Genomic DNA, 11,890 nt, shown 5'->3' with positions numbered 1-11,890 from the left:
TGCTTCCCAGAGACATGAACCTTCCTCGGAACATAACTGGACATAGAAATGGGACTGGGGGGTGAAAAGGATGAGTCAGCTGTCATACATACATGTGGAAATGCCACTGTGATTGCAATAGTCCGTTACCCTGAAACACTTGCAAAGACCAACCCAGGGATCTAAAAACCAAACCCACAGTGAAACCTGTATTAGCAGGCTGTGCTAATGTTTATTGTGACTCTTTTCCAGAGGAATGCAAGCTGGGTTGCATGAGAGAGGCACACCTGAGTCTGGACTGTCCTGTCACTCACTTGTATGAGTTTTAAACTCCATTTATAACAGTAGAGCTACTCTGGATTTTCACCAGTGTACATGGGTGAGAGCAGAATCAAGTACCTGTTATTTAAAAATCATGTACGCTTGCCTGTATGACCGGACCCATCCCTCTTTAAAAACAACTTCTCTCTAATGAACTCAAAGATGTACAAATTAAGGGCCTAATCCCCAAACTCTTCCTACCTTGAAGAGTCCATTGAAATCAATAGGCTTGACCCACCATGATTTTACTCCAATATAACTATATTTAAGTCAGTGGTGAATCCAGCCCTATGCATTGTGCAAAGATTTACTGCCAGGCATAGAGCTGTGAGTAAGCCCAGTACAGTCAGTGAGACTACTCTGGATAATAAGCACGTCTGGTAGCAAGTGTTTGCAGGTTGGTACTCTGAGCCTCATGTTTAGAGATGTGCAAAGATAACCCAATGCTAATTTTTTTTTAAGTGAAGCTAAATACTACACAAGGCTTTCCACTGCCAGCAGATGACATCTACAGCAATTTGGCTTCAGAGAAACAACATTTAAGGTGGAAATTTTGCTGAGCACAGTCAGGAAAGGGAATTACAGCTGGTGTCTGAAAGGCTGGGAAGGGGGAACATGTTAAAAACGTTGAAATGCTTTTCAAGGTTGTCAGCATAAGCATGAAGTGAAAGTCAGCTAACAAGACAGCCAGTGGCAGAGTCATTAAAGCCAGTTACTAAATTCAAAGACTTAAGAAAGCACCCAGAAAATTAACAAGTCTGTGCTTTCATAATGGAATAGGAGTGAGCCAAGCTACTGACAAAGTGTTGGTTAAAACAGTTAGTGTGATGATACACATGGAGGTTGATTTATACAAGGAAGGTGAGACTGTAGTTTTCCTACTGCTGTTTTATTCTTAACTCCCTCAGTTACATGTCTCTTCTTCTGAAGTTTAAGGGAAAAAAGTGAGTTGAATATGTCTGTGTGGACCTGACGGGAGCAGGAACAAACAGAAAAAATTGTCAGCTTTACACTGCACAAGAATTCCCCCAAGCTGGCCTAGAAGGGCAGATTTATAATCCTTTTGCACCACAGAAGTAGCACAAAAGGACCGCATCTGGGCTGAGGCTCTGGGCCCTTATTTTAAAGAGAATTGCAAAGAACATCTGTAAAGTAATAACACTTCACACTTCTCTGGCACCTATTCATCTGAGGCTGTCAAAGTGCTTTGCAAACTTTAATAAATTCGACCCCCATAAGAGAGATGATGACTAAGTATTAACCCCATTTTACAAGGGAAGAAACAAAGCAAAGACTTTGTTTTGCTCAGTGTCCAACCATCCAGGCTTTGGAATGAGTGGTTACTCCTAGGTTCTATCTCCTGCTTTAACCACTAGATCACACCAACATGTAATTGTGATATTTCCCAGTATGAAAGCATCTCTTGGTAATCCAGTGTAACTTGTAAAATATACAGGCCATATGCATCTGACTGCTCTTGTATTTAATTACATGTTTTCAGTGAGAAATTTAAATGGGAGTTCAGAATTTATAATGTTACGTCATTGCGAGATTTTTTTCAAAGTCAAATCTAATTAAATGACTGTCAACATCAAACAAGAGGTTTAACCTGTGATTCATCGGAGCGTTTCTCTGTCAGATTTGCAGTTACACATATTAAAAAAATTGATCTACTTACATACATTTTGCTGGCATTGGAGTTATACAGGTTATAAATTCTGAACAAATAGCTAGACCTTCAGCACAGCCATACCAATTTCAAAATGTCAATACTTAGGATGATCCTTCTGTTTTTTACTGGTAATGAATTTATCTGTTCCCAGGACCCTGCCACTTTAATCTGTGAGATTCAGCCTTCATGGCACACATATTTTATAGCTCATTAAGAGATTGTGTAACAGGTGTATTCATTTTCTGAAAAGAATGATTTTGAAATCACTTTAACTGTACGGTATGAAAGACCCCTTAGTATCAGGGGAGTTCTCTTCTGTAATCCTTCTTCTGGAAACAGCACAAATTCCATGGCCAAGATTTGATAAGTAATTCTGGGTGCCTCACTTGGTGCCTTAAAGGGGTCTGATTTTCAGAGAATGGGTGCTCAACAAGTTGGGCTCTCCAATTATAATGTATGTATTTATGTGGACAGTCTGCATGTACACTGTATAGAAGTTATAAAAATACACTCACACTCAGACTAGAGCTGGGCCTGAACTGAAACCCCAAAACCAAACACTCCTGAACTTTGTGGGATTCAAGAATAGGAATCTGGATCCTGACCTAAATATCACGTCTCTTTCCTTCTTGTCTTGAACTGAACCAAAACACCAGATTGAACACCCCTAAACTCTGGTGACGGGTAGTATTTAGATTTACATGTATCTGAGAGTTGTTAAACCTCCAGCTCCCCTACTGATTTCCTGGGGCATTGGTCCTCAGATGATTCAGGGGGAAGAGAGTTACCTATTGAATACCAGGAGCATTTTCTGCAGCAGCCTGGTTTTTCCAGGCAGGTCGTTCATCCAAATACTAACAAAGCCCAACCTTGCATCCCTGCTTAATCTGTGAGGTATACAAGAATCACATCACAGCAGAAGATGACACTGCTGCAAACTACGTATATGTTCATTGTATAACTAAGAGATCTTTCCGTTATTTGAATCATTAACATTGTGTGTTCTTAGAAGATTCCAGTGTCCCTTCATGCTTTGCGGCTAGCTGGGAGGTGACATGGGCACAGAGATAAGGCTGTTAAGATGAACTTGGGCTCAACTCTCAGTTCCATCCAAACTAAACATAGCATAGGATCTTGGGGTGGGGGGAGGGTGTTGCAGAGGGACGTTTATCACCGTTGTGCGTTTCCTAGTCTAGATCTGGCATCTAGCATAAATTACAGCAGCCTCAGGTCTGATTTCTCTTAAAACTTGATTGTTTATGGTTCCAAGGGACCAGTCTGGACACATACCTTTTACTGTAGTCACACTGCCCACAAGGTTCCATGAAAGGTATGATGGCATACACCAATTATGTCAGCTCTGTGCTACCTTCTATGACAGAAGCATTCACTGGTGGCCAAGTTTCCCAGAATACAGCCCCTTTCCACTGCCATAATGTAACAGACAATTGGGCCTTTTCAGTTAAGATTCCACTTTGGATGTGCAGGCCAATATTTGTGCTTTTGAAAAGAGCTACAGAGTTCTCTTAAGAGTATATACAGAGTGATGGCCTTTTTTCCATCCTTAGTTCTATTTTAACTTTTTTTTTTTTTTTGGCCTATGATATATAGTCAGAGCTCACCTGATGAGATAGTACACTCAAGATTTATAAGAAAGCTGCTTTCCTGCCACATGATAATAAATTCTCCCTAATCCTGAATATATACTAGACATAGAGCAGGGCCTTCAACAAGTTTTATAGAGCATTAGTGTCAACAGTTTAAAGAGAATTGGAAAGGAAAAATAAAGTACCATCAGTAAAGAAAAATCCAAATTGTTCACTAAAAGGAAATTTGCCATGGGAGTTACATATGAAATAGACTTTTTGTTCAAAAGTCAAGAAAATGCTAGAAGTTGAAAAAGATAATATTGATCAAAAATATTCTTCTAAAATAGTTGGATCCAAACAAAAGTTCAGGTAAGAGCCATTAATGAAATGAAAGCAAGACAAGATTTTCTCAAAAAACAACCCCCCCCCAACCCCAAACACTCAAGTACAGGAAAGTCCATCTTTCCTTTTGTAGCAAGGGTGATTTGTAATGTGAACCTAGATGCGGAAATACAATGTGTATCATTGGAACCCTTTGTGAGCGGACTCACTTCTCATGTAACAGTGCTGGATTTATGGCCCCCTAGTCTTTCAGACTACTGAGCCTGAAAAAAGAGATCCTATTTTGTAGCAGTATATAAACCCCAATTTCATGTAGTGTCTCTGTGTCACTTTTCATAACTTTCTAAAGGATCTGATTAACCAAAATGCCCATGTAGTTCACTTCCTACATTTTTACCAATCAGTAGAGTATTAATAAGCTGCCAGGTGAGACTGCAGAACCTCCTGTTGAGCTAATGGAAACTGAGCAAGCTAAAAATATTTGGAGAGATTTATTTGATTTCGCCACATGACATCCTCTATAATTTATCACTTCAGCTCATGCTTATTCTGTTTTCCTGGTAGTTTTATTTTAGAGGGAGGCCTTTATCTTCTTGCTTTTACCCTAAGCACATCTTGGAGCTGGAACCAACCTGAACCCATGTTTATCAGATCATATGTTTATCAGTGTCTTTTTGCCATCTGATGATCCAGGAGACATTTCCGATCATTCTGCTGAACAAAAATGAGCTGAAATCACAAATACTTACGTGATGAACAACTAAGGCTACAGGCTCCTATTTTGTGTGCGTGTATAATATGTATATGCATAAGTGCTGGAACTAGGGGTGCTGGGAATGCTGCTGCACCCACTGTGTTGACATGGTTTCCATTATATACAGGGTTTACAGTTTGGTTCAATGGCTCTCAGCAACCCCACTATAAAAACTGTTTCAGCACCCCTGTGTATATGTACACGTACACACAACCCTAGCACACAGACTAATTCTTTCCTGACAAGCTGCAAGAGGAGTCTCTGCAAGAGAAGACTCCTTGTACTTTGCTAACTTGCAGTGAAACAAATCTTTCATGTAATGGCTAATTAACTTAATCCTAACAGGTCTCCAGGACTAGACAGCTTTCTATGTAAGTGTCTTAAAACAAAATGAAACATGCCATTTTGGAATATTCATCAAAAGCAGTTGAATAAAATGTATGTCTAAGGATAAAACCAATATGTCTTCAGTATTTCAATATTCAAGACGGGAGACATGACAAGTTTAGGAAGTTACAAGCCAGCAGGTTTCCATCATATCCTGCCTCCAAGTGGAAGTGATCAGTTAAGTTGTATTGAAAACTTGTTTATATGTAGCAGTCTAATAGGAAGCAACATAGTATATTCAAAAGCTGCAGACCCCTTTGATCCCTTCAGCTTTTGTGTAAAGATTACAACAGGGTTCAAAAAGAACTAAATAAATTCATGGCGGATAGGCCCATCAATGGCTATTAGCCAGGATGGGCAGAGATGGTGTCCCTAGCCTCTGTTTGCCAGAAGCTGGGAATGAGCAACAGGGGATGGATCACTTGATGATTACCTGTTCTGTTCATTCCCTCTGGGGAACCTGGCATTGGCCACTGTCGGAAGACAGGATACTGGGTTAGATGGATCTTTGGTCTTACCCAGTATGGCCATTCTTATGTTCTTATGTTCTTAAAGCAGTGGTTCTCAACCTATTTACCATTGTGGACTGCATCCAATACTACCTCTATGGCCCAGAGGGTGTCACATGGGCTGCAGCTCTGTGCTGAATGGGCTGCAAGCGGCCCACAGGCCTCAGGTTAAGAACCACTGGTAGAAAGACTTGCACATTAGATATAACAGCAGCCCCTGGAGTTGGTGACTGTCACACATACACTAAAAGCAGCCATTTTGCAAAAGCAAGTCCCTAGCTGTTCAAACCAGAAAAAAATGCAAAAGCAAAATACATTCATAAACATGCAGCTAGAGGACAAAACTCTGATGAGAATGCAGTTTCTACAATGGATTAGTTTGTGGCAATAGAAATAAGTTAGCACAGAGTGAATTTCAAAACAGATACTAGAGGTGAGTGTAACATAAACATATGCAATACTATTAGTGACTGTCTAATAGTAAAGTAAAAAATATTAAGATTATTCATGTAGCAAAGCCAGACTGGCATGTGTGTTTAAGGACAGATACCACACAGCACACAGTGAAATGGTGGAATGGGAAGCTCCATATGTGCTTGGGTTACAGAAAAGTCTGCAAATGCACATGATCAAACAGGTGTATAACTTGTCTACTAAACAGGACATAAAGGATATCCTAAAATAACTTTATGTAGGGTTTAATGGAATAAGATGCATTAAGGATAATACCTCACCCTGATATAGATCCCATTAACATCAATGAGGCTACTCATAATGCATCAAATTAAGCATGTGTCTTTTCAGGATTGGGGCCTTAAATATTATCTATACATTAAGACATATAGCCAGTAGGGTGGTGGTGGTGTTTTACCACACCCATCCACATAGAACCTGAGTGCCTGAGCATCTCTCATACTGTAGAGTTAGAGCGAATCATTTATTAACTTAAAAATAAGGGCTTGTCTACACTTACCGGGGGAACGATGTGTGGCGATTGATGCATTGGCGGTCGATTTAGCGGGTCTAGTGAAGACCCACTAAATCGACCACAGATCACTCTCCTGTTGACTCCTGTACTCCGCCTGCATGGGAAGCACAAGGGGAGTTGTGGGAGAGCATCTCCCATCAACATAGCATAGTGTGGACCCTGCGGTAAGTAGATCTAAGTACGTTAAATTCAGCTACGTTATTCACATAGCTGAAGTTGCGTAACTTAGATCAATCTCCCCCCATAGTGTAGACAAGGCCTAAGTATTTGTATTAAAGTCTTTTATAAAACTACATACTCCAAGAGCTTGTGTTTTGTGAGAACACAATGGCACAAGGTAAAATTTCAGGAGCCTCAGAACAAATATATTATTACTAATGAAAAATAAAGGTAGTCCTAAATATTTGCATGCCATAGGGCCACTGACTAGCCTGTTCTTGTGGTCTCCTAGCCACCAACACACACAGGCCATTTCCCTTTCATCCTGTGTGCTTTTAATCTTCAGTTTCCAAGCACAAAGAAAGAACCACACCCACCTTGTCTCTCTAATATCCTGGGACCAACACGGCTACAACACTGTAAAGAAGGAACCCTAGGTATACAGCAGACAGAGACTTCCACACAACTCTCTCTCTCCTCTTCCCCGTTCTCTCTCTAAGACCACTCTTTACCTCCCAGTTCCTCCCAATTATTGAGCCAATTGCCTCATTAGCCCAGCAATTGCCACCCAAGTATCAGTGATCCCAACAGAAACTGATTAATTGACTTCAGTTAAACCTGCAAACCTCCCAGTGCTGCAGCAACCTCAGTGACCTGGGTGCTATAGATAGCCCCTGGTCACATGGCATTTTGAAACTGGCATGACTGTGCTGTAGGTCTAGTTATGTGTTCAGAATTATCTTTCTAGTTTCAACTCTGCAAATTACACACAGGACATAAAATGTCAAGTAAAATTCTATACAGATAGGCTAAGATTTTCCCAAGTGACTAGTTCCTCCATTTTTGGGTTCTCAACCTGAGCCTAATTTTCAGAGGGCAGGTTCTCCGCACTTTCTGAAAATCAGGCACTTTTAAGTTGTCTCCGGTTGGGCACTCAAAAATGGAGGAACCCCAAATCACTAGTTGCTTTTGAAAAAATTGGCCCTAATGTATCAGACACAGACATATGGAAGATCACTCTTAGAGCAGTGTGACCAGCATTCCAAGTTTCTTACACTAGAGAACTGTAGCCATTCTGTGTTTACCCTGTTGATCCTGTGGGGAAAGGGTTAAGTTGTTTCTGCTGACTCACAGGCATAAGTGATTCATTACCATATCTTGATATAGGGGAGGTGAAGTGGCTTTCAGTGGTGAGAAGATTTTAGGTGTGGGGTGAGCTCTCCTAAAGGAGGACCTGTCTCGGGGAGAACTTTAAACTGTTTCTTATATTATTTTATTGTTGTTATTCTTTGTAATAATGCCAAACCTCAGGAAAATAACCTCAGTGATTTTGAACTTGACATATTGTGACAATGGTTGCAGAGCATGTTGGGAAAAGTACCTGCTTACATATGCCTATCCTTCCACCTAAAATGTTGGTGATATTGAATGAAAAAGTGCACAAGGCCCTGCACAGATACAAGCTTCTTTTGTTAATAATAGGTGAGGAGACTGCATGACTAGGTTTCTGGGGATATCACGTCTCAACATACTGTGCTCAATGCACTTTACTTTTTAAGTCCTAACTTCACGGGAATTGATGCTAGGCAGAGACTAAAAGTGAACTTCTTAAGTGTTTAGACAAACTTAATGAACCCAGAGCAAGCAGTAGGACATTTTGTTTCTAAAAGATTTATCTCTGCTGTGTTGCTAGAGATATGAACTGCAAATGAACTTCATATTCACTTATAAAATAAAATCCACATTAATCTCAACTACTAGAGACAACAATAAATTGAACAAAAGTGAATCAGAGCTGAGAGACTTTGAAAACAACCACTCCATCACAAAGGACATGCACTTGGCCAACTGTCACAACATTGTTCATGTTCAGAAATTAAAAAGCTCTGGAGAATATTCTCAGGTCACATTTAACTGGTACGACATAAAACTTCAGGGTTCTGCTGGCAGTGCCTGCCGGGAAGCAACTGTGGAGAATAACTATCAACATCTTCCACTCTGAGGAGATTTGTAGTAAAACTCAACCCTTTTGTCACCGTGGGGCAAAAAAGTAAGTCACTGCAGGGAGGGAAGTGGAACATGGAGAAAGGAGCAGTGGATTTACTCTAAGTCCTTACAGTTCAATAAAACCCAATAAGTTCATCCACTGTCTGCTGTAATGAGTCATGGATATGTTTATGGTATGTGTGAGTTATGCTAGCTCTAGCTTTATGCAGCCAACCTTTTGGGAGAATTACATGATTTAAGTCTTCTATAAATAACTGGCACTAAGTCTCCTCCTTTGGGTAAAAGGTCAATATTGTTCTGCTGACGATGAATCTTCTGTTTAGCCCAAAGAACCTCCAGCATAGCTAGACGGGTAGGGTTAAATTTGACTTTCTTTAAAACCAGCACAACCCCAGTGTAGTTGATGGATTTGCATTGGTATAAGCAAAAGCCCAATTTAGCTCTAAGATTGGGGGGGGGGGGGCAAAGATAGGAAGGAGAAGGAATGGAGAATACACTGATATTCTAGAGCTCTTTAGTAATTATTTTTATATTAGATTATAAAACATGGTGACATCACTTTGCTGTACTTAACTCAAAAGTATTTATTGAATGAGTCCCCCTTTCAGCAAAGTACATAAGCATGTTATGACCCTAAGAGCATCCCTATGCCAGAAGACAAGGGGGTCCCTGGTATGTAGCAGTGAGTTTGGGCTGGCCTGACCCACTCAGTGTACCCCAACTCACTATTGTTGTAATCTGTTGTCACGGAGTGTGGGGGAGTCAGGGCCCTGCACCCCCCACTTCCTGCAATTCACCGTGACTCTCAGCCAGCCAGTAAAACAGAAGGTTTATTAGACAACAGGAACACAGTCTAAAACAGAGCTTGTAGGTACAGAAAACAGGACCCCTCAAGTCAGGTCCCTCCTGGGGGGTGGGGAGCCCAGACCCAGGTTCTGCCCCCTTCTCCCCGGCCTCCCCAGCGAGCTCCAAACTGAAACTCCCTCCAGCAGCCTCATCTAGCCACACCCCCCAGCTCTTCCTCCAGCCTTTGTCCAGTTTCCCAGGCAGAAGGTGTCACCTGCCCCCAACCCCCTCCTGGGCCTAGGTTACGAAGGGCAGCTGCAATCCTTTATGTGCTGGCCATCAAGTGTCATCCCTCAGTGAAGTCACACCCTTATTTCCCATAACCATCTAGTATCAATGCAGACAGTAAACTAGTAAAACTCCCATGCAAGATTACCAGGTTAAAACTCCCTACTCCATCACATACGTGTCTAAAAGGTGTCATAGGAAAAATTATGGTGTGATGGATGTACGGACAACCCACAAAGGAGTATGCAGTTGTGCTGAAATTATAACTAAAATGTGTTTAAACCAGGCATGTCAGGGGAAGTTGATAAACAGATTTTCTACAGACAAAGGAACGAGGCCAACACAATCAAATCAGGTGTGGCCAAATTCAGTGGGCTATTCATTTTTATTGGTGGTTGTAGGAAGCGATCCTTTGCACCCCTCTGAGTGACATAAATTACACTGACACAAGCACCGGTGTGGACAGCGCCATGTTGGTGGGAGAGCTTCTCCTGCCGCTATAGCTACTGCCCCTCGTTGGGATGGATTAATTATGTTGATGGGAGAGCTCTCTCCCATTGGCATAGAGCAGCTACACAAGAGATCTTACAGTGGTACAGGTTGATATAAGAAATGTGCATTAAAGCATATTATTACAGAGGAATGGGAGATGGGTTTTAAACACAAAAGTTCCGCCTGTCTGGAAGATTGGATGAAATTCAAATTACTGACAGAAAAGATCTGTGCTATACAAATGATAGAGTATAGGACCTCATGTCACAATGATGGAGATCTCCTTTCACATTGGTGTAAATCTGGAGCAATTTAATTGAAGTCAGCGAAGTCACATGAGTGTAAAACTGGTGTACGTTGAGTCAATTTTTAGGTGGTTATAGAAATGAGTTTAAAATGTGATGAACTGCTTAAATTAATCATTAAGGGAAAGCAAAAACACTGCGTCCTGCAAACACCTATACATAAATGTAACCTATCACACATGAATTGCCTCATTGAAACCAGTGAATCATGATCATTAAAATACTTTTGAAGAGCGGCGAGGGTTGAGGACTCTAGTGGCTAAATTTATCTGATCTGTAATCATGGTTCAAAAGTATAAAATGAAAGAACAAGATCTTTATATACAGAAAACAGTGCAGCTCTCTCTCTGTCCACCTCTTCTCCAGGACATATAGGAAAGTGTAGTATTAACATGATATGGTTGGGCAGGAGTAACATGCATTCTGAACATTAGTTTCCTCTGAGTTTCTGAGCAGATTTACTGCGAAGTTTTGCCAACTCAAAACAACACAAAAACAGCATTTACAGTATTCAAGTGCAGAATCAGGATACGGTAAGGACATTGGTGTTCTGGTAAGGACATCTCTGAGTTACTGTGATTATTCTATTCAGTTATATGCTCTGAAAGTAATTACCCACAAAGCAGGAAATTAACCACTCTTTGTGTGACTAAGACCTCCCACAATGAAAATGAAGCACAGGGAACACTGTGCACTAGAATTGCTACTAGTCTAAGATACCCTCCCAAAGGGAAGAGACCCTGCAAACAGCTCAATGTGGCAGCCCCAAGTGCTTCCATGGAGTCCCACTGAAGGAAATGGGACTGTGCATGGGTGCAGGGGTCTGCCTTGGGAGAGTTCATTCCAATATCAGGTCCCAGCTATGGTCGGGTTCACAGATCTAGTTTAAAAAGGCATTCAGGGAACCAGTTGTCTCCACTCCGCTATGCCAGATTTACAATAGTGGATTCATCCTGTTGAAAAACTGGTGCAACAGTGGAGAATCAAGCCCAGGATTTCTAATATACTCAATAAAGTTTCTATAGGCATAAAGAAATACATTTATGACAGTCATTTCAAAACCTAGATGCTGTGTTGCTGTCATTATCAGTCTGTTTACTTAATGTGAACTGTAAAATAATTGCTCAGGTGACGTCTAGACAAGCAGCATAATCTCCGAGCCAAATTAGGCTGACTTTTCCAAGGAAAGCTATTCTGACATAAGATTACTTATGTCAAGGTTCCTTCCCCACTCTGAACTCTAGGGTACAGATGTGGGGACCTGCATGAAAACCTCGTAAGCTTACTTTTACCAGCTTAGGTTAAAACTTCC

Source organism: Natator depressus, chromosome 6 (assembly GCF_965152275.1).
Source record: "Natator depressus isolate rNatDep1 chromosome 6, rNatDep2.hap1, whole genome shotgun sequence".
In the NCBI taxonomy this organism is placed as follows: Eukaryota; Metazoa; Chordata; order Testudines; family Cheloniidae; genus Natator; species Natator depressus.
This window is presented reverse-complemented; position numbering follows the sequence as displayed.